The sequence below is a fragment of the Orycteropus afer genome, unplaced genomic scaffold, assembly GCF_000298275.1.
Source record: "Orycteropus afer afer isolate SDZICR_OR568_19922 unplaced genomic scaffold, OryAfe1.0 scaffold00005, whole genome shotgun sequence".
Taxonomy (NCBI): domain Eukaryota; kingdom Metazoa; phylum Chordata; class Mammalia; order Tubulidentata; family Orycteropodidae; genus Orycteropus; species Orycteropus afer.
In genome coordinates, this window is record NW_006921592.1 from 25,172,048 (window position 1) to 25,193,109 (window position 21,062).

Below are 21,062 nucleotides of genomic sequence, written 5' to 3' on the forward strand. Positions count from 1 at the left end.
TGTTTGGCTGGAAGCCACAGGTGTGGGTTCAATTCCAGACCTGAAAGGCAGATAGGGACCATAGTCTCAGCGGTTCCATCAGACTCTATCAGACCAGCAAACCTAGTTCCCCCCTCCTTTTTTTTTTTCCCAAATGATTTTGAGTTTTATTCCAGATTATTCTCCCTCTCTATCCAGGATCTCCTACATAGATTCCCCCTCCGAGTGATTGACAATGGTAGCTGGGCACCATCTGATTCTCCTGGTCTTATAGTCATTACTATCACATTTTTAAAGCAAGGATTCGTGTTTCAGGCATCTTTGCTTGGTAGTATGGTTTGGGAGAGAGGAAAGACTTGGACAGGGTATATAAGTCAGTATAGATTAGGTTAGCAATAGTAGCAAACAACTCCAAAATCTTGGTAGCTTAAAAGAAGGTATGCTTTGTGCTCATATTGCATGTATCTCACAGGTCGGTGAGGGGTGGAGGTGGTGATGGTGATGATATTTCTGCTCAGAGACCCAGGCTGATGAAACAGTCAACATCTCTTATTTTGTTTGCCTTGATGTAGGAAGAGAGTGGCTGGAGGGTAATATGCGAGCAATTAAATCCTAGGCTTGGAAGTGATGCAGACACTTCTGTTAACAACTCATTGACTAGTCACATGGCACCAACCAACCAGATTCCAGAGAATGCTGTCCTTCCATATTTGGTGGTGGTGGGGGTAGGTAGAAGAGCTGGAAATATTCATAATGAGCAAAATATTCATAATGAGCAGTAATGACTACTTACCACCCAGGGAGATTCATTTAGAAACTGAAGGCATGTTGCTCTTGAGTTGACTGACTCATAATGACCCCATGTGTGTCGGAGTAGAACTGTGCTCCATGCAGTTTTTTGTGGCTGATTTTTAAGAAGTAGCTCACCAGGCCTTTCTTCTGAGGAGCTTCTAGGTGGCCTTGAACCACCAACCTTTTAGTTAGCAGCCCAGTGTATTAACTGTTTTCATCACCCAGGGACTCCAACTCATTTTAAAGGCTGTTGCAATAGATCAAGTAGGCGGGCTTAACAGTGAAAGTGGAGAAAGGGTGGATAAAAGAAAGAATTTGAAGGAATAGCGTTTAAAGGTTGGTGAGTGCTCCTTGGAAGGAAGAATGATCAGACTTTGTCTTACCTTCTTTGGTCATGTCAGAAGGGACCATTCCCTGGAAAAGGATATTGTGCTTGGTAAAGTAGAAGTTCAGAGAAGAAAGGGAAACCCTCAAGGAGATAGACTGACACAGTGCTCAAGGGGCTCAAGCATAGCAAGGATTGTGAGGATGGTGCAGGACTGGGCGGTGTTTCATTCTGTTGCATGTAGGGTCACTATGAGTCAGAGCCAACTCTACAGCACCTAACAATAACTGTTTGAGTAGAAGGAAGAGGAGTCATAGTAAAGCAAATCTTTGGACCCAATGGAAGGTACTGCTGCCATAAAACAAGTGCAGAAGTTGGTGTGTACTAAGGTGATAGTAGGAGACCAGTAGGATGCCTTAAAGGCCTTTAAAGCTATGCTCCTTAAAGAGTATCTGCTGATTAGAGCCTGTGCATGAGCTATAAGTGATCTGTGAGGAAGTAAGTACAGAATAGAGGAAGCATTTAGAAAATTTTATAGTAATTCTTTTCTTTTTTGGTTTGTTCTGATTGTGTTTATGTTTTGTTTTTTGTTCTGATTATGTTTATGTTTGAATCTAATAATAAAAAAATCTGGGCTTGTATCTTATATGTCTTTTTTGTATTTAGTGGTTTTTTTTTGAAAAATTACATTTTATGAAACTATTGGTAGGGGGAAAAAATAACTAGTCCTTCACCACACATAGTTTTGGAACATTGCCATATTCTTTCCAGTTCCCTCATATGCATGTGAAAGCTGAACAATGAAAAAGGAAGACAGAAGAATAGATGCAATCAAACTGCGGTACTGGCAGGAAATATTGGATATACTTGGACCGCCAGAAGAACAAACAAACCAGTCTTTGAAGAAATACAATGGCATGCTCCCTAGAAGCGAGGCTGGTTAGACTGCAGCTCACTCAGTTTGGACATGTCATCAGGAAAGATGAGTTCCTAGCAAAGAACATCATATAACAAGAATATCCATCCCATAGGGTTGTAAAGGAGAGTGCCAACGAAACCCTTAGTGAGATGGATTGACACACCGGTCACAGCCATGTACTCAACCATACCAACAATCATGAAGATGGCGCAGGACTGAACAATTTTCATTCTGTTAAACAAAAGGTCCATGAGTCAGAACCAACTTGATGGCCACTAACAACAACCACCACCACAACATTGTTTTGTTATTTTTATCAAGCTGTCTCTTCTTTCAAGGATTAGAATGGGACAGGAGCTGGGCAGAGATGCAGTGCCTGTTGTTTGTGTTGCCTTTCTCTTACATGACCTAATCTCTTTTTACAGTCTTGAACCTAGCTCTCACCTTTACCCTTGCCTTTGCTGTGGTCTGTGTTGAGTGTCTGTTTTCCAAATACCATTGATACAAGGTATAGGTCATAATTATTCTGTAGGACAGCCATGTAGCTGAAACAATGTACAGAGTGGCAAAGAACACTCCAGAGTCCAGCTGCTTGAGTTCAAATCCTGGACATGCTTCCTGCTAGCTGAGTAATCTTGGACACTTAGCTTTTCTGAACCTCATTTTCTTATCTGTAATATGGTGATGGGAGCTCTGGTAGCATAGTGCCTAAGGCACTTGACTGCTAACCAGAAGGCTGGCAGTTCAAACCCACCAGCCACTCCTTGGAAGGAAGGTTGGGCAATCTACTTCCGTAGTGATACCGCCTGGAAACCCAAGGAGGGGTCGGTATGAGTTGGGTGTGACTCCATGGCAAACAACAACAAAAACAATATGGTGATAATAACAAGAATATCCATCCCATAGGGTTGTAAGGATTTTAAGAGATTAGGAGAGTGCCATGTTCATAGTAAGCACCCAATAAATACTAATTATTATTACCTTTTTAATTATGCTTTTCTAAATAGATGATCTCTAATAGGTGTTTTCACTGCTTTCTGCTCATTTTAAGTTTTTCACAGATGCACTGTTTTTAAACTGACAAATCAAGTTATTTGTTCCTGGACAATGGAAAGCTGGCTTTACATGTTAAGTCTTGTGCTTTGCAAAAGATGGTGAGGGCTGAGGGAAGAAGGATGGATGAAAGATTATGTGGCCTCATGAGGACAAAGACCTGATAGGAGTGGTGTACTCCAATAGGCCATACTAAGATTGATTAGTTTTTTGTTGTGTGATATTGTTACATATTTAACAATTTTGACATAGAAAAGGTATTTTCTAATTTTAAAATTTAGATATTTTACAGGAAACCTTGGCTTGTTGATAATGCCAGGAAACAAATAAATCAGCAGTCTTTAAGATATATCTCCAAAGGAGTGATCAGGTATTAATTCAAAGCCTAGCATCTCAGTAGCCTTTCCCATACCTTGATTGGTCAGCCTCCATGGGCAAATACGACTTCCAGAAAACTGAAGTCTCCATTTCTCTATTACACTAATGAGCTCTCCCAGGAATTCTTGTTCTGATCACTCTACTGTAATTTCATTTAAGTGGCACTCTTTAGAAAACTGAAATAAGCTCTACTTTACAAGAAAGTAGCAAAGGGGTCAGTTTTTTCTTCTTTGAAAATAGAGTGAAATCACTTCCAATCTGATCTTTGCAACCCAGTGCCTGCTGATAATGTGAGCATAAACACATTAAGCACTAACGGCATCTGTATGCTAAGATGTGATCAGAAGCACCAGAATAAACACAGGATGATTGTTGAAGCTGAATTCCATCACCTCACATCTTGAGCAGAATTCAGCGGAGTCATATACTGATGTGAGTAAAATCAGTTTTTGTTTTCAGCGTTCACATTTCAGACCTCTTCCCCCTTTCCACATTTGGTTGGCTGTATACATAAATCAAGCCACAGCTGACAGTGATTTGCTTTCTTTATCCAGGAAAAAGGCTTTGACTATGACTCTGACTTGGCTTCATGGCATTGATCTTCATCATAAGCACTTTTTGTAATTCCCATAACATTTAACTCTACTTTTTTTTTTCCATATACATATCACAATAGGGTCTTTCATTATATGATTACAAATTATATGCAGTCACTCTTATAAACTTTGTGAAAGACATACATGTAAAGAAAAGAGAGACTATTTAAAACTTGAAACCAGAGAGCACAGTTTATCTTATTTACAGTTTGGTTTAAAGATTGGCATTTAAGTTAATATCATACCACATGTAGTAATCCTGCAGAGTGCTACATATTTTTATTTATAGTTAAGGGAATAAAGCAGAATCCCCTTTCATTTATGTTATCTTGTGTTATTTATTCCATGATAAATGACATTGCCATGTGGGTCTGAGTTTTGCAATGAAAGACCCTATTGTAGCATATATTTATCTGGGGAGGGGGTATGGGTCCAGAGGGAGTGTACGCTCTGAATATCCTAGTACTTGTACAGTTGAAACATATAGCTTAATGGTTGTTTGTTTGTTTGTTTTTAAATGTTGTTTTAACACTTTGTTTACTCAGAGTAAAAAAACAAAGTGGAACAAACAGGAAAAGCTTGAGGTTGAAATGTTGGAAACCAAATAAAATGACTGAATACTTATTCTAAATGCATAGGTTAAAAATGTACCAGAGATAAAGGTGATCATTTGATAGGCTTGTTTCTGTGGCTTAAACATGACTATGTTATGACTTAAAATGACTTAAAAAGACTATGATAAAGATGAATACCTTTAACAGTGAATTAACTGTTTTAAGGGCACCAAGGAACCATTTCCATCAAACTGGGGAGATACAAAAATGAGGAACTGAATGAAAAGTTCTGAGAGGGAAGAGATTCTAATAGCTGCCCAAATCTTTGAGTTTGTCATTTTATTTTACCATAGTGGCTTGCATGCAAGTTGCTATGATGTTGGAAGCTATGCCACTGGTATTTCAAAAATCAGCAAGGTCACCCCGGGTGGTCAGATTTAAGCAGAGCTTCCAGACTAAAGACAGACTGAGAAGAAGGACCGGGTGATCTATGACTAACACAACATGGCCAGTGAAAACTTTCTGAATAGCAGCGGGACATTGTCTGATATGGTGCCAGAAGGTGATCCTCTCTGGTTGGAAGGCACTCAAAACATGATTGTGGAAGAGCTGCCTTCTTAAACTAAAGTCAACCTTAATGATGTGCATAGAGTTAAGCTTTCAGGACCTTCATTTGCTGATGTGGTATGACTCAAAATGAGAACAGCTACAAACACCCATTAATAATCAGAACTTGGAATGTACAAAGTATGAATATAGGAAAATTGGAAGTCATCAAAAAGGAAATGAAACACATAAAGATTTATATCTTAGGCTGAAATGAACTGTTACTGGTTGTTTTGCATCAGACAATCATGGTCTACTGTGCCGGAAATGACAAATTGAAGAGGAATAATGACACATTCATCATTAAAAAGAAATGTCAAGATCTGTCCTGAAGTACAACACTGTCAGTGAAAGGATAATATCCATGTGCTTACAAGAAAAACCAGTTAATACAACTATTATTCAAATTTATACACCCGCTAAAGCCAAAGGTGAACAAATTGTATATTTGTACCAACTTCTGCAGTCTGAATTGACCAAACATGCAATCAAGATGCATTGATAATTACTACTGATTGGAATGCAAAAGTTGGAAATAAAGAAAAAGGATCAGTAATTGGAAAATATGGCTTTGATAATAGAAATGGTGCTGGAGATGGCATGATAGAATTTTGGAAGACCAAAGACTTATTCATTCCAGATGCCTTTTTTCAACAGCATAAATGGTGACTAAACATGACCTTGCCAGGTAGAATGCACAGGAATCAAATCAACTACATTTGTGGAAAGAGATGATGGAAAAGCTCAATATCATCAGTCAGAATAAGGGTAGGGTTTGACTACAGAACAGACCATCAATTGCTCATACAGAAGTTCAAGTTGAAGCTGAAGAAAATTAAAACAAGTCCACAAGAGCCAGAATATGACTTTGACTACATCCCCCTTGAATTTAGAGACCATCTAAAGAATAGATTTGATGCATTGAACACTGATGATGGAAGACCAGATGAGTTGTAGAATGGCATCAAGGATATCATATGTGAGGAACAAAAAAGTGCATTAAAAAGACAGGAAAAAAAGAAAAGACCAAAATAAACGATAGAAGAGACTCTGAAACTTGTACTTGAATATAATGTAGCTAAAGTGAATGGAGGAAATGGTAAGGTAAAGGAGGAACAGAAGATTTCAAAGGGTGGCTTGAGAAGACAAAGCAAAGTATTATAATGGAATGTGCAGTGATCTGGAGTTAAACAATGGGAAAGGAAGAACATGCTCTGTATTACTCAAACTGGAAGAACTGGAGAAATAATTCAAGCCTCGAGTTGCAATGTTGAAGGAGTCTATGAATAAAATATCGAAAGATGCAGGAAGCATCCAGGGATGGTGGAAGGAATACACAGAGTCACTGTAACGAAAAGAATTTGTTGATGTTCAGCCATTTCAGGATATAGCATGTGAACAAGAATCAGTGGTACTGAAGGAAGAAATTTAAGCTTCCCTGAAGGCATTGGTGGGAAAGGGGGAATAAAATAAAAAAAGGCTCCAGGAATTGATTGAATACCAGTTGAGATGGTTCAAGAAACAGATACAGTGCTCAAAGAGTTTTCACTCATCTTTACCAAGAAATTTGGAAGACAGCTACCTGGCCAACAGACTGGAAGGGATCTATTTTTCTGTCTATTCCAGAGAAAGATGATGCAACAGAATGCAGAAGCTATTGAACAGTATCATGAATATCACACATAGTTAAAATTTTGCTGAAGATAATTCAAAAACAGTTGCAGCAATACATCTTCAGGGAACTGCCAGAAATTCCAGCAGGATTCAGAAAAGATATGGAACAAGGGATGTCATTGCTGGTGTCAGATGGATCTTGGCTGAAAGCAGAGAATACCAGAAAGATGTTTACCTGTGTTTTACTGACTGTGCAAAAAAGCATTTGACTCTGTGGATCATAACAAATTATGGATAACATTGCAAAGGATGAGAATTCTAGAACATTTGTGCTCACGAGTAACCTGTACATAGACCAGGAGGCTGTTGTTTGAACAGAACAAGGGGATACTTCATGATTTAAAATCAGGAAGGGAGTGTGTCAGGGTTGTATCCTTTCACCATACTTATTCAATCTGTATGCTGAGCAAATAGTCAGAGAAGCTGGACCATATAAGGAAGAATGTGGCATCAGGATTACAGGAAGACTCATTAACAACCTGCTATGTGCAGAGAACACAGCCTTGCTTGCTGAAAGTGAAGTTAACTTGAAGCATATACTAATGAAGACTAAAGCCTACAGTCTGCAAGATTTCATTTTATTTGGATCCACAATCAATGTCTATTGGAAGCAGCAGTCAAGATATCAAATGATGTATTGCATTGGGCAAATCTACTGCAAAAAACCTTTTTTTAAAAAGTGTTGAAAAGCAAAGATAATGCTTTAAGGATTAAGGTGCAGCTGGGCCAAGCTCTGGTATTTTCAGTTGCTTGATATGCATGTGAAAGCTGAATAGTGAATAAGGAAGACTGATGAAGAATTGATGCCTTTGAATTATGTTGTTGGAGAGGAATATTGAATATACCATGGACTGCAAGAATGAACAAATTGATCTTGGAAGAAGTATAACCAGAATGCTCCTTAGAAGCAAGGATGGCAAGATTTTGTCTCAAGTACTTTGGTCATATTTTCAGGAGGGACCAGTTCCTGGAGAAGGATATCATGCTTGGAAAAGTAGAGGGTCAATGAGAAAGAGGAAGACCCTCAACAAGATGGACTCACACAGTGGCTGCAACAGTGGGCTCAAATACAGCAGTAGTTGTGAGGATGGCACAAGACTTGGCAGTATTTTGTTCTGTTTTGCACAGGGTTGCTATGAGTCAGAATCAACTCAAAAGCACCTAAAAACAAGAACAAACCTTTCTTCTTGAGTGGATAAACCGTTTTTTGCTGTATATCAGTTTGTCCAAACCAATATTCATGAAAATTTCTACTGAAGAAGCAAGGAGCTAGATATTTTGAAGAGAAGGATAGCGTTTTAGAATATAATTTTCTTTTGAGATAAAAACAGTAAAAAAAAAAAAAAAGGGGGGGAAATACCAATTTTGAATAAAGTAGAAATTTATTAGGTCAGGTCCTACTCATTCAGAATTTTAGAGAATTTAACCAGCAAAGGGTTGCCATTAATAGTAAAAACGTTAAGTAAGAGTATATACTAGTTTTGAATAAAACCAAAAAAACCAAACCACTGCCATCGAGTCAATTCTGACTCATAGCAACCCCCATTGGGTTTCCAAGGCTGCAAGTCTTTACGAAGTAAATTGCCTCATCTTCATCTTACGGAGCAGCTGGTAGGTTTGAACCAGCAACCTTTTAGTTGGCAGCCACATGCCTTACCCACTACACCACCAGAGTTCCTTAATTTACATAAAGTAGAAATTCATTAGGTCAGGCCCTACTCTTTAGAGAATTTAACCAGAAGTGAGTTGCCATTTTGCTAAGTATAAAGATAAGGACTTCCTAACAAATTAATGATATAGATAAGATTTTGTTGTTTTTGTTAGTGGTCATCAAGTTGCCTTTATATATCACATAATGAAATGTTTGGTCTTGTTTGGTCCTCATGATCATTGGTATGTTTGAATCCATTGTTGTGGCTATGTGTTAACGTGTAAGATTTTAGAACTCCTGTATTCCAGGTAAATGTAATCATCTCCCCCTGTTCCATTCTTTCAGCCCTTAAAAGAGATCATTCTGCTGTTTTCTTGTGTTCATTGTTTCTGATGAGAAGTCAACTGTCATTCTGATGAGAGGCCAGTTGTCAATTGTGTCATTGTTCCCCTGTGTGTAATGTATCATTTTGTTCTAGTTACTTATAAGATTTTTTCTTTGTTTTTTATTTCAACAATTTGACTATGATGTGCCTACATGTTTGCTTTTGTTTAATTCAGCTTGAGGTTTATGTAGATTTTAAAAATTCTTTAAATTGTGTCTTTCACCAAATTTGGAATATTTTAACCATTAGACATATTCTTTGGAATAATTTTAGATTACTGAAAAGTTGCAAAGATGGTCTAAGAGAATCTTCATATACTCTTTACCTCTGTTCCCCCCAATATTAACATCTTATGTATTAAGGGTACACTTTATAAACTAAAAGATTAACTTTAGTACAATGCTATTTACTAAAAGTTTTATTTGAATTTCATTAGTTTTTCCACTAATGTCTTTTTTTTTCTATTACAAAATCCAACCAAATCAAATTTGGTTTTATTTTATTGGACCTGTAATATTTCTTTAGACTTTCCTTGCTTTTCATGACCATGACACTTTCTTTTTCCATGACTTTTTTTTTAAAATAATTTTTTTAATGAAAATATACACAACAAAACATACACCACTTCACCAATTTCTGCATATATAGTTCAGTGACACTAGTTACATTCCTCAAGTTGTCCTACCTTTCTTGATAATCTTTTCCAAGTTCTTCTACCATCATTAACAAAAACCCACTGACCCCCTAAGCTTTTCATCTATCCTTTTGAGTGCTGTTGTTAATTTGATCACATGTTCTTTAAAAGAGTATAATGCTTAATGCAGACTTTTTTTATAGTTACTATTATTTGGTTCAAAGATGACTTCAGGGGATAGTTTTTGTATATTTTCTTCCTTTTAATCAGAATTCTTTTATAGAATTCTTGATTTGAATGTTCAGTAATGGTAGCCAGGCCCCATGCAGTTCTGGTCTCAGGCAACCAAAAACCAAACCAAACTCACTGCCATGGAGTCGATTTCAACTCATAGTGACCTGACCCCTCCTTGGGTTTCTGAGGTGGTATCACTACAGAAGTAGATTGCCCAACCTTCCTTCTGAGGAGTGGCTGTTGGGTTTGAACCGCCAGCCTTCTGGTTAGCAGTCAAATGCCTTAGGCACTGCGCCACCAAAACTCCTGTCAAATGTCTTAGGAGGCAGTTTGTTGTTAATGGAGGTGATTGGACCTGTATTCCACTTCCTTCACTAGTCCCTGGCCCTTCTTCCTGTTGTATTCCCAGGGATTAGAAACCAACTGTTGTACCTTGGATGACCACTTACAAGATTTTAAGGCCCTAGGCACTATGCAATGAACTAGGAAGTAGAACAAAAATAGCAAAATCAGTATTAGGCCAATTTACTGGAGTGTCCTGTGAAACCATGACCTAAGCCTCTGAATTGAGAAAACAAATCTCATGTGGTATTTGCTTGTACATAGGCAGTGTCAGCACAGCTGCTTTTTAAAATTTCTTTTTTAGTATAAATATATATAATACACTTTTTGGAAGTTCAGCCTTTTCCAGCTATATCGCTTAGGTATCAGTTATATTAGTTATGCTGCACAGTCATCACTTCCAATGGATGCCTGATTTCCTTACAGCATAAACAGAGATTTATTACTTCCCAGACAATGGCTCTCCTTCTCTCACCCTTGGTAACGACTAATAGACTTTGGTTTGTATACATTTGTCTATTCATATATTTTCATATAAGTGAGATCATATCATGTTTGTTTGAGATTGACTTATTTAACTCAGCATAATGTCTTCAAGGTTCATCTATGTTGTGTATATCAGGACTTCATTTTCTCTTTATGGCATTGTAGTATTCCATTGTATGTATGTACCACATTTTGTTTTTCTATTCATCCATTGATGGACATTCATTGTTTCTGCCTTTTGGTTATTATGGATAAATGCTGCAGTGAACATGGGTGTACATATGTCTGTTCATGTCCCTGACCTCAAATCGTTTGGGTATATACCTAGGAGTGGAATTGCAGAGTTATATGATCATTCTGTTTTTAATTTTCTGAAGAAATGCCACAGTATTTTCCACAATGACTATACTGTTTTGTATTCCTACCAGCAATGGCTAGGTGTTCTGACTTCCCCTACATTCTCTCCAACATTTATTATTTTTATCTTAACCATCCTAGTGGGAATGAGGTGGTATCTCATTGTAGTTTTGGTTTGCTAAACCACAAATGAATAATTGTCTGATGGCTAAATACATTGAGCATCTTTTCATGTGTTTGCTGTCCATGTGGATATCCTCCTTGGTGATATATCTACCCAAGTTCTTTGCCCATTTTGGATTGGATTATTTGTCTTTTTGATGGTAAGCATTTTGTAATACATGGGACATATATCACCCACCAACATCTTCAGCCTCTCATGTTCTTGGGAAGCTCCTATGCCAGTTGCAGCACATGCTACCACCTGGTGAGGACCTACATAACTGTGTGAGTTTGAAGAAACAAGCCTTCCCCACCAATCCTACCAACAGAGTCCACTTGAGACATATGTGTCCCACATGATTGGATCACAATCCATGTTACCTCAAAAAAATTTTTTCCCTTGATTTCAGCATTCTTTTCTTTACTGAAAACATGTGGTATCAAAAACAACAACAACAAAATTGAAAGCAGAAAATAATTGGTTACAAAAGGATTAAATTGTAGAAAATTTATATATGTTTTGGATATTAGATCGTTATAGGATATGGTTCCCAAAAATGTTCTCCCAATTTGTAGGTTGCCTTTTCACTTTTTTGATAAAGTCCTTTGATGAAAAAAGTATTTAATTTTTATGAGGTTCAATTTATCAATTTTGTCTTTTGCTGTTTGTGCTTTTGCTATTATATCAGATAATCCATTGTTAAAAGTTAGGCCTTATATCCATTCCCATATATTTTCTTGTAAGAATTTTATGGTTTTAGTTCTCACATGTAGGTCCTTATACCACTTTGAATTGGTTTTTGTGTATGATGTGAGGCATGGGTTCTGCTTCATTCTTCTGCATGTGAAAATCCAATTTTTCCAGCAACATTTATAGAAGAGACTCTTCTTTTCTCATTGAATGGTCTTAGCACCCCTGTCAAAAATCACTTGCCCATGCATGGGTTTATTTCTGGACTTTCAATTCTATTCCCTTGGGTGCTCTGATGGCATAGTGAGTATGACATTTGGTTGCTAACCACCACCAGCTGCTCCAGGGGAGGAAGAGGAGTCAGTCTGCTTCCATAAAGATTTACAGCTTTGAAAACCCAGTGGGGGTCACTGTGAGTCAGAATCGATTCCATGGCAGCGGGTGGTTTTTATGTCTATTATTGTGCCATTCCCAGGCCATTTTAATTACCTTAGCTCTATAGTATATTTTGAAATCAGAAAGTGTGAGTCCTCCTATTATGGTCTTCTTCAGAATTACTTTAGCTATTTGGGGCCTATACTTTTCCATATAAAATTGAGAATTTATTTTTCCATTTTTGTGAAGGAAGCTGTTGGAATTTTGATTGAGATTGCATTGAATTTATAGGTTGGTTTGGGTAGTATTTACATCTTAACAATATTGAGTCTTCCAATCCATGAATATGGAATGTCCCTCCATTTCTTTAGGTCTTCTTTAATCTTTTTCACCAATGTTGTATAATTTTTGTTGTATTAGTCTTTCACATTCCTGGTCAAATTTATTCCTAGGTATTTTATTCTCTTGGATGCTATTATAAAGAGAATGGTTTTCTTAATCTCCTTTTCAGATTTCCTATTGCTGGTGTAAAGAAACTGAACTGATTTTTGTATGTTGACCTTGTAGTCTGCAACTTTGCTAAATTCCTCTATTAGAACTAGCAGCTTTCATGTACATTTTTTGGGAATGATCATGACACTTTTGAAAAGTATTCTTGGGTATTTTTTTAGAATGTCCTTCAATGTGGAGTTGTGTAGTGTTTTCTCATGCTTAGACTGAGGTTATGGGTTTTAAGAAGAAGATATATTATATCAAGTATTAACATGACTTATCACTAGTGGTATTAACCTTAATAATGTGGTTAAAGTGGCGTCTTCAGGTTTCTCTACAGTAAAGTTAATATTTTTCCTTTGGCATTATTTATTCTTTGGAAGGAAGTCACTAAGTCCAGTCCATACACAAGAGGAGCAAGGAGTATGTGTGTGCATTTATTATTGGTCATTCTTCTATAAAATGATTTGTCCCTTTCCTCTATTTATTTATTCATCAATTCAATCATTTGTTTATATAAGAATGGACTCATAAATATTCATGTTATTCTTTGAGTTCTAATCCTACACCGAGGAGCTCTGGTGGCGTAGTGCCTGAGGCATTGGACTGTTAACCAGAAGGCTAGAGGTTCAAACCCACCAGCCACTCCTCGGAAGGAAGGTGGGACAATCTACTTTCGTAGTGATATGGCCTTGGAAACCCAAGGAGGGGTTGCTATGAGTTGAAATTGACTTGACAGCAGTGAATTTGGTTTGTTTGGTAACCCTACACTGAGGAGCTCTGGTGGTGTAGTAGTTAGGGCATTTTGCTGCTAACTAAAAATTCAGTAGTTTGAGCCCATCAGCTACTCCATGGAACAAAGATGAGGCACTCTGCTTCTGTAAAGATTTAGAGGGCGTCTCTATGAGTTGGAATTGACTTGTTAGCAGTGAATTAGGTTTCTCTTTTCCTTTTTTTTTTTTTTTAAACTCTTTACTATCATTATTTATTTTCTTGTTCAGATTGTTCCAGCTTGTGTCATTGCAAGCTCTTTAGATTAGTTTCTTTGTCCTTTTAACATGCTTCCAGCCTTTCTTTTTCTTTTATTTTTAAGAAAGTCCTTACTTTCTGTGGCTATATGATGCTAACTTGTATTTTTCCTGCACTAGCCCTACCTAGAATTAGCCATTTCTCCAGGGAGTCCTGGTTCCTTTTATTGGAAAATGCAACTTAGAAACCAAGATCTGATTGTTGGCCATGCTCATACTCGTTACTTTTGAAACTATGTTTTTCTGTTGAATTTCCTTTCACCATGCCTCCTTTTACCCCAATTTCATGTATGTTAGACCTTTTGACTTTGTCCTAAGAATACCTGAGCTCTGTTAAATTTTTTCCCAATGTTTTTTTTATTTCTGCTTCAGATTGGATAATTGCTATATAACTATTTCAGATTCACTTAGTTTTCTTCTGTTATCTGTAAGCTGCTATTAAGCTCATCCAGTGAATTTTTTGTTTCACATATTCTTCAGTTCTAGAATTTCCTTTTTCAAAAATAGTTTCTATTCCTAACCAAGTTTTCCTTTTAGTTCCTTCATTACAAGCATATTTGCCTTTGTATCCTTTATTATAGTATTAATAGATGCTTTAGAACTCTTGTCTGCTAACTTCAATATTTGGATCCTCTCAAATCAGTCTCCATTGATTGCTTTTTCTCTGATCATGGGTGATATTTTCTTGTTTCTTTTCATGTCTAGTAATTTTGGATTGTAGTTTTGACATTTTAAACTTAAACTTTTCTTATGTTCCTCTGCAGAGTGTTAATGTTTTATATTAGTAGATAGCTGACTTGACTGAACTCTAATTCCAAACTTTTCTCTCCTTGCAATAGGCAGCAGCTGAAATTTTTGTTTAGTTCAGTTCATTTAGCTGTAACTGAGCTGCTCCATACACCTGTGGTTCAGGGATCAGTCAGACAATTGGACAGAGTTTATATGCTCTCCCTTTGTGACTTTCTCCTTTCTTGAAGTTTTTCTTTATATTTTTCAGCAGCTGACTTAGTATGGAACCATTCTTTGATACCTCAGCCAGTAATACTGCAGGTTTCTGTCTGAGTTTTAGCTACTTGGCACAGCACCAACTGAAGCCTACTGTCCAGTGAAAAACTATGAAAACAAGATTCTTATTGCTGTTTCCATTTTCCAAGTGTTGGTTCCCAATTTTAGTTAGCTTTTCTACTCACTCCCCAATGCCTTTAGGTTTTGTTTTGTTTTTGTTAGAGTTTGTAATTGCTGTCAGTGTCTCAATTGGTCTGAGACAAGCTACTACACTATTAACTAAAGTGGTACTTCTCCCCATGTGAGAGATTAAGTAGTCAAGCAAACAAGTGTAAAATTAAAAGCATGTTATGAAAACTTTGACCTTATTAATGAGGTCAGGTAAGCTTTCTTCATGACATGTTAGAAAAAGTGAGAGAGTTACTGGACAAAGAAGATGCAAGAGGATTCCACATATTTATCAAATGGATGAATAATCTAACCCACCTTTCACTTCATCATTCTTCCTTTGCACACGTTCTTGTCCTCTCAATCTTTAATCATCTCTCTGAGCTTCTGTGATGTAGATGAAAGGGAATCTATAGCTATGGTGCCTATATTATACAATGAAGAGTATCCTACTTGAAACTTTCTTGAGCCAAAAGAATTGTGAGTATGGACCAGTTAAGTGGTACAGCAAAGTCTGTGGCCTTCTAGTCATCATAGGCAACTGAGTTATGAGGAACCCTCCATTCTACTTCAAGTACTTAGAAATACAAGTATATATGCACACATATACATACATACACATGCAAGTTCAACATCAAGAAGTAGTTATCTTAAGTGATTAAAATGGAGAAGGAATGTGGTGTCAGTATGATGACCAGGAACCTAACCTGAGAGAATCACATAGGGCTTTATATAGCTGGAGAGTTGGGTCTGTGATTCCACCAAGGGAAGGATGCTTTGGCTATGACTCATTCCATGTGGGTCATACTGAATTATCTGCATAAAGACAGAAGCCATGAAGGAGTGATCCATACATTAAATGAATAAAGAATATTCTGCCCACTGTCCCAATAGAGGGGCAAGGAAATTTGCTGTCTACTCAAGACTGTACATGGAATGAATTCCTGAGTCCTCAGACTGAAGGAGTACACTGAATCTCGAGCAAGACAAATACAAATAAATTCACATAAAGTCACACTGAGTGCAACCATATAATACAAAAATAAAGAAAAAAATATAAAAGCTATCAAGGAGAAAAATACAGATATGTATCAAGAAATGCAGACTTATAACAAACTTATCAGCAAAAATAGATGCCAGAATATAGTGGTATAATATACTCAAAGTGGCTTTTAACAGTAAAAGTAACTAAAATTTTATACTTTATAGCCTAAAATTTTATACTTAATTAAGTGATCACTCAACATTGAGGATGTAATAAAGACATTTTCAAGCATACAGTTATTGAAAGAGTTTACTACTCATGGACTCTTCCTGAAAGAATTACTGAAGGTATACTTAAGACAAAAGGAAATTATGTCAGATTGTATTTTCCAATGATGACTACGATAATATCTACCATCCCACATACTCTTCTAATGTGACTTTCACAAAAGCTTGAGAAGTAGAATCTAATTCCCCTCTCCTTGAATCTGGGCTGGCCATATAATTCTCTTGAAACGAATAGAATGTGGAAGAAGTGGTATCACAAGATTAGATCAGACTTCCAAGTTTAGAGCCGGAAGATACTGATGGACACCCTCTCCCTTCCCATGAGACTTTCGCCCTTAGACACCATTCAGGCTTGGAACTGAACTCATGGCTTGACTTTCAGCTAAATGGTAGCCCTATAAGGTGAACGGGAGCTCTGGTAGCATAGTGGCTAAGACACTTGCCTGCTAACCAGACGGCTGGCAGTTCAAACCCATCAACCACTCCTTGGAAGGAAGGTTGGGCAATCCTACTTCCGTAGTGATACTGCCTCGGAAACCCAAGGAGGGGTCGCTATGAGTCGGGGCCGACTCGACGGCACATAACAACAACAACAACATAAGGTGAACAGTATTATTAGGAAAGTACAGTCAACCACAGAAGATCCAAAGAGCAGCATTTGCCCAGGGATAAAGATCAGAAGGCAGAAAGGGATATGAAAGAAGGAAGAATAGAAATGGTAAACACAGGGAGGAAGTGGGTGGAGTGCTGTTACCTTGTAGGGATTGCAGTCAATGTCACAAAACAAAATGTGTACAAATTGTTGAATAGAAAACCAATTTGCTTTGTAAACTTTCACCCGAATCACAAAAAGTTTATATATTAAAAAAAAAAAAAAGGTTAGATAAGGAAAAGACTACTCTGTTTTCAGCTGGTTCTTTGGGTATGCTTGTTCTGTGTGTGGTAGTGGTGGTAGGGGCAGGGAGGTGGAGGGGGTCAGCTGTCATAATATGGGAGCTGATTTGGAGTGGGGAAAAGGAGACACTGTTGATAAAACTTTTCTAAAGCCCTTGTATCGTTAAGATTGTCTTAAATAGTCATGTTAAAGGAAAGACAATAAATGTATCATAGTTTATGTAACAGTGCCAGGATCTCTGGTAGCCTAGTGCCTAAGGCATCTGACTGCTGACCAGAAGCAAACCCACCAGCCACTCCTCGGAAGGAAGGTTGGGCAATCCTACTTCCGTAGTGATACCGCCTCGGAGACCCAAGGAGGGGTCGCTATGAGTCAGATCTGACTTGAGGGCAGTGTTTTTTTTTTTTAAATGTAACAATAGAGGGGAAAAAAGAGAATGTAGAGAAAATTCAGCCAAAGTCAGAAAAGCTAATAGGCAAAGAATATGATGGTGGATGAATGAAGCAAAGAATAAGTTGACTGAGATCAATGCTATTACAACAGTGATCACAGTAAATATAAATAAATTAATCCCAGTTATTAAAAATGATATATTTTATATATATATATATATCCAATATTGTTTAAAAAAGATACCCAAAGCAGAACAGCCTAGAGAAGTTCCAAATAACAATAAACACAAACAAACACAACCATTGCTGTGGGGTTGGGTCCGACTCATAGCTATCCCTCCCTGGGTTTCCGAGGCAGTATCACTACTGAAGTAGATTGCCCAACCTGTCTTCCGAGGAGTGGCTGGTGGGTTTGAACCGCCAGCCTTCTGGTTAGCAGTCAAATGCCTTAGGCACTATGCCACCAGAGCTCCCAAATAACAATAAAGGGATATAGAAAAGGTTTACCAGGAAAAGCAAATTTTAAAAAAAGCAGGTGTGGCAATATTAATATCATGTAAAATGGAATTTCTACATGTTTTACCAAGGAAAATTTGCACATGTGCAAGAGACACATAGATGTATGTTCATTGAAGCATTGTTTTCAATAATGAAAAATTAAAAAGAACATAGTTTATTTAAAGTAACTAGAAATTGAAAACACAGATGCCCTCAGATGTTGATTTCGCTGATACTTAATGAGAACCTACCATGTAAAGGATACTCTACTTAACATAGTCATGAACATAATAAAGGTGAATCAGCTAATTTAGGAAGTTTAGAGACCATTGGAGGATGGAGGTAACAATAAAACAAGACAGGATAGATTAAGGGCCATGAGAGTGATACAGATTGCTTTGTAGTTTAGACAGAGAATGAAATTATTTTAGTCATAGGAATCAGGAATGGCTCTACAGAGGATATTTCACACATTTGTAATGTATGCATTTCTGTTTGGGTGCCTGAAATTGGCAGAGCAGTTTCTTCCTCCTGTGCCAGCTCCATTTAATATTTGATGCTCTTTCCCCCACCATTTTCTTAAAAATATTCCTGTATATTAATCCTTTTAAAGACTTTAATGGCATTGCTGACACACTCATTTAAACATTTAAAATGCAAAACCACATAGTGCACTTATTTTAGAGGCAGCAGTGGTTAGCCACCAGAACACTAACTATTGGGTTTGAAAAAGAGGGACTTTTATATGTTATGGCCTATGACAGGGAATGGAAAAGTGCTTCAGTGAGACAGCTGGCATTTTAAATTGAGGCACAATAATTGCCAAAGTGCTGAAGTCAGCTGACTGCTTAGAAAGACAGTATTTGCTGAGAGGCCTCTCAGGAGGGCCACACACATGACTTTGCAACTGCAGTCAGTTCATTTCTTCCTGTGGGGGACTATGACCCTCACTGACATCAGTGAGATTATGGTCACCACAAATCCAAAGACAAGTAGGAAATAGGTGTAATTAATAACAAGTTATAATAGATTTACATATTACACATAACTTAGGGTAGAAGCCATGTAAAGGTGTCAGTAATATACTAAATCTTTTGGGGCTGACTTAGAAATCCCCCCCCCCATTATTATATTAAGACTTGATCAGTAGTCTATGGAAGATGAACAAGATAAAAAAGGAAGGATGGGTAAAGGAGGTGGCACTTTATTTAGGACTTGGACAATGTGAAGGATATAGCCTTAAGAGCTAGAGAATGAAATTCCAAGGAGAAACACCAGCAAGTGGAAGAGTTTCCATTCTTACAAATGAAAAGAGAAATGGGTGACCTTGGGCAAATTGCTTTACTTCTTGGGCTGCAATGTCTTCATTTGTAAAACTAGTGGATTCCACTAAATGACCCCTAAGGGCTTTTTCAGCTCCAAAATCCAATAAAATCAGACTAGTTATAATGGGCAGTAGGACCAAATGCAGTTTTTGTTGTTTGTTTTTAAAGATGGCAATGCTTGGGGTGCTTGAAACTTTGAGAATAGCATGGAATCATTGAGAGGGAGACAGTGTTGGCAAGAGAAAAACATAAATGAAGAAAGAAGGCCCCAAGTTAGTGGGAGGAGATGGTGTTGGAGGGGAACGCTTCTTTCCCATTGCTGATGTTTCCCATTTCTGATGTTACGCTATTCAGGGTAACACTCCTGGTGTCTGGACCTTTACGTCTAGCCAAAGAAGGTGGAGAGAACTTTGGCGGTTCAGTGGTAGAATTCTCCCCTTCCATGTGGGAGACCAGGGAAGGGTTTGATTTTGGCCAGTGCTCCTCAAGCTGTAGCTATCACTCATACATCGGTGGAGGCTTGTGTTGCTGTGATGCTGAACAGGTTTCAGGGGAGCTTTCAGACTAAGATGGGCTAGGAAGAAAAGCTTGGGTATCCAATGAAAATCAGCCAATGAAAATGCTGTGGATCACAGTGGTCTACTCTGCAGCAATCCTGACCACAGAGAGCCATTTTCCTCTACTCCTCCAGGCCTTGGGAGGCCACCTCCTCTCCGAATTTTGGCCACATCTGGCCTTGCCTGTGACTATGTGGGCAAATCACCTAATATTTGAGGTTCAGGTTTCAGGTACCTTCAGCTCTCACACTAGCCATATTCTCCAGTTATGTCATGAGGAATAATGGTTTTCTTTTTATCCCCTTCTGCTATGTCCTTGTCTTGTTTCTCATTGTGTTTAGTAGCATGGTGCCTAAGGCACTTGACTGCTCACCAGAAGGCTGGCGGTTCAAACCCACCAGCCACTCCTCGGAAGGAAGGTTGGGCAATCCTACTTCCGTAGTGATACTGCCTCGGAAACCCGAGGAGGGGTCACTATGAGTCGGGGCCGACTCGATGGCAAACAACAACAACAACAACAAGCTATGTCCTTGTCTTGTTTCTCATTGTGTTTAGAACTTGGATGGGAAAGAAGAGTGCTGTGTATTTGGCTCTCTCGACACTCGAAAAATTGGGATGCAGCATGAAGGAGTTAGCTTTGATGAGAAGGGATATTGTTTTGTTTGGGTCAGAGGAAGGCACTAGTTGGGAAGACCTAGAGATATTCTGAGGCATGATGGCATTCCAGAGATTCCAAATTATCTCAGTAAAGTAGGAGGTAATGCAATCTCCTAAGCATGAGACAGCAGGCATAGAATTGGGAAGTTTAAAGTTGAAAAGGTTTTGAATGGCCACTATGGGAAGTTTCTAAGAATAACATTGAAGAGGACCAAAGGATGTACGGTAACTGTGACAAAGCAGAGAAAGCTAGTAGGTGTGCATATCTAGGACTCTAAGTCAGCCCAGTTCTCTGCCTCCTGGGACAAACGTGGCAAAAACTGCTCTGTAGAACATATTTTATTCTTAAATTATATAAATTGTCAGAAGTAAATGAACAGTACATGATTGTATGTCTATTGTTATAAATGTTAAACTTTTATTCTTCAAATATGATAATTTAAACAGCCACTAAATTAACTTTTTAAGTCTCTGGATAATGCAAATAGTTAATATTCTCGGCTGCTCACGAAAAAGTTGAAGGTTCAAGTCTACCCATAGGTTCCTCAGCAGAAAGGCAGGTGACCTACTTCTGAAAAAC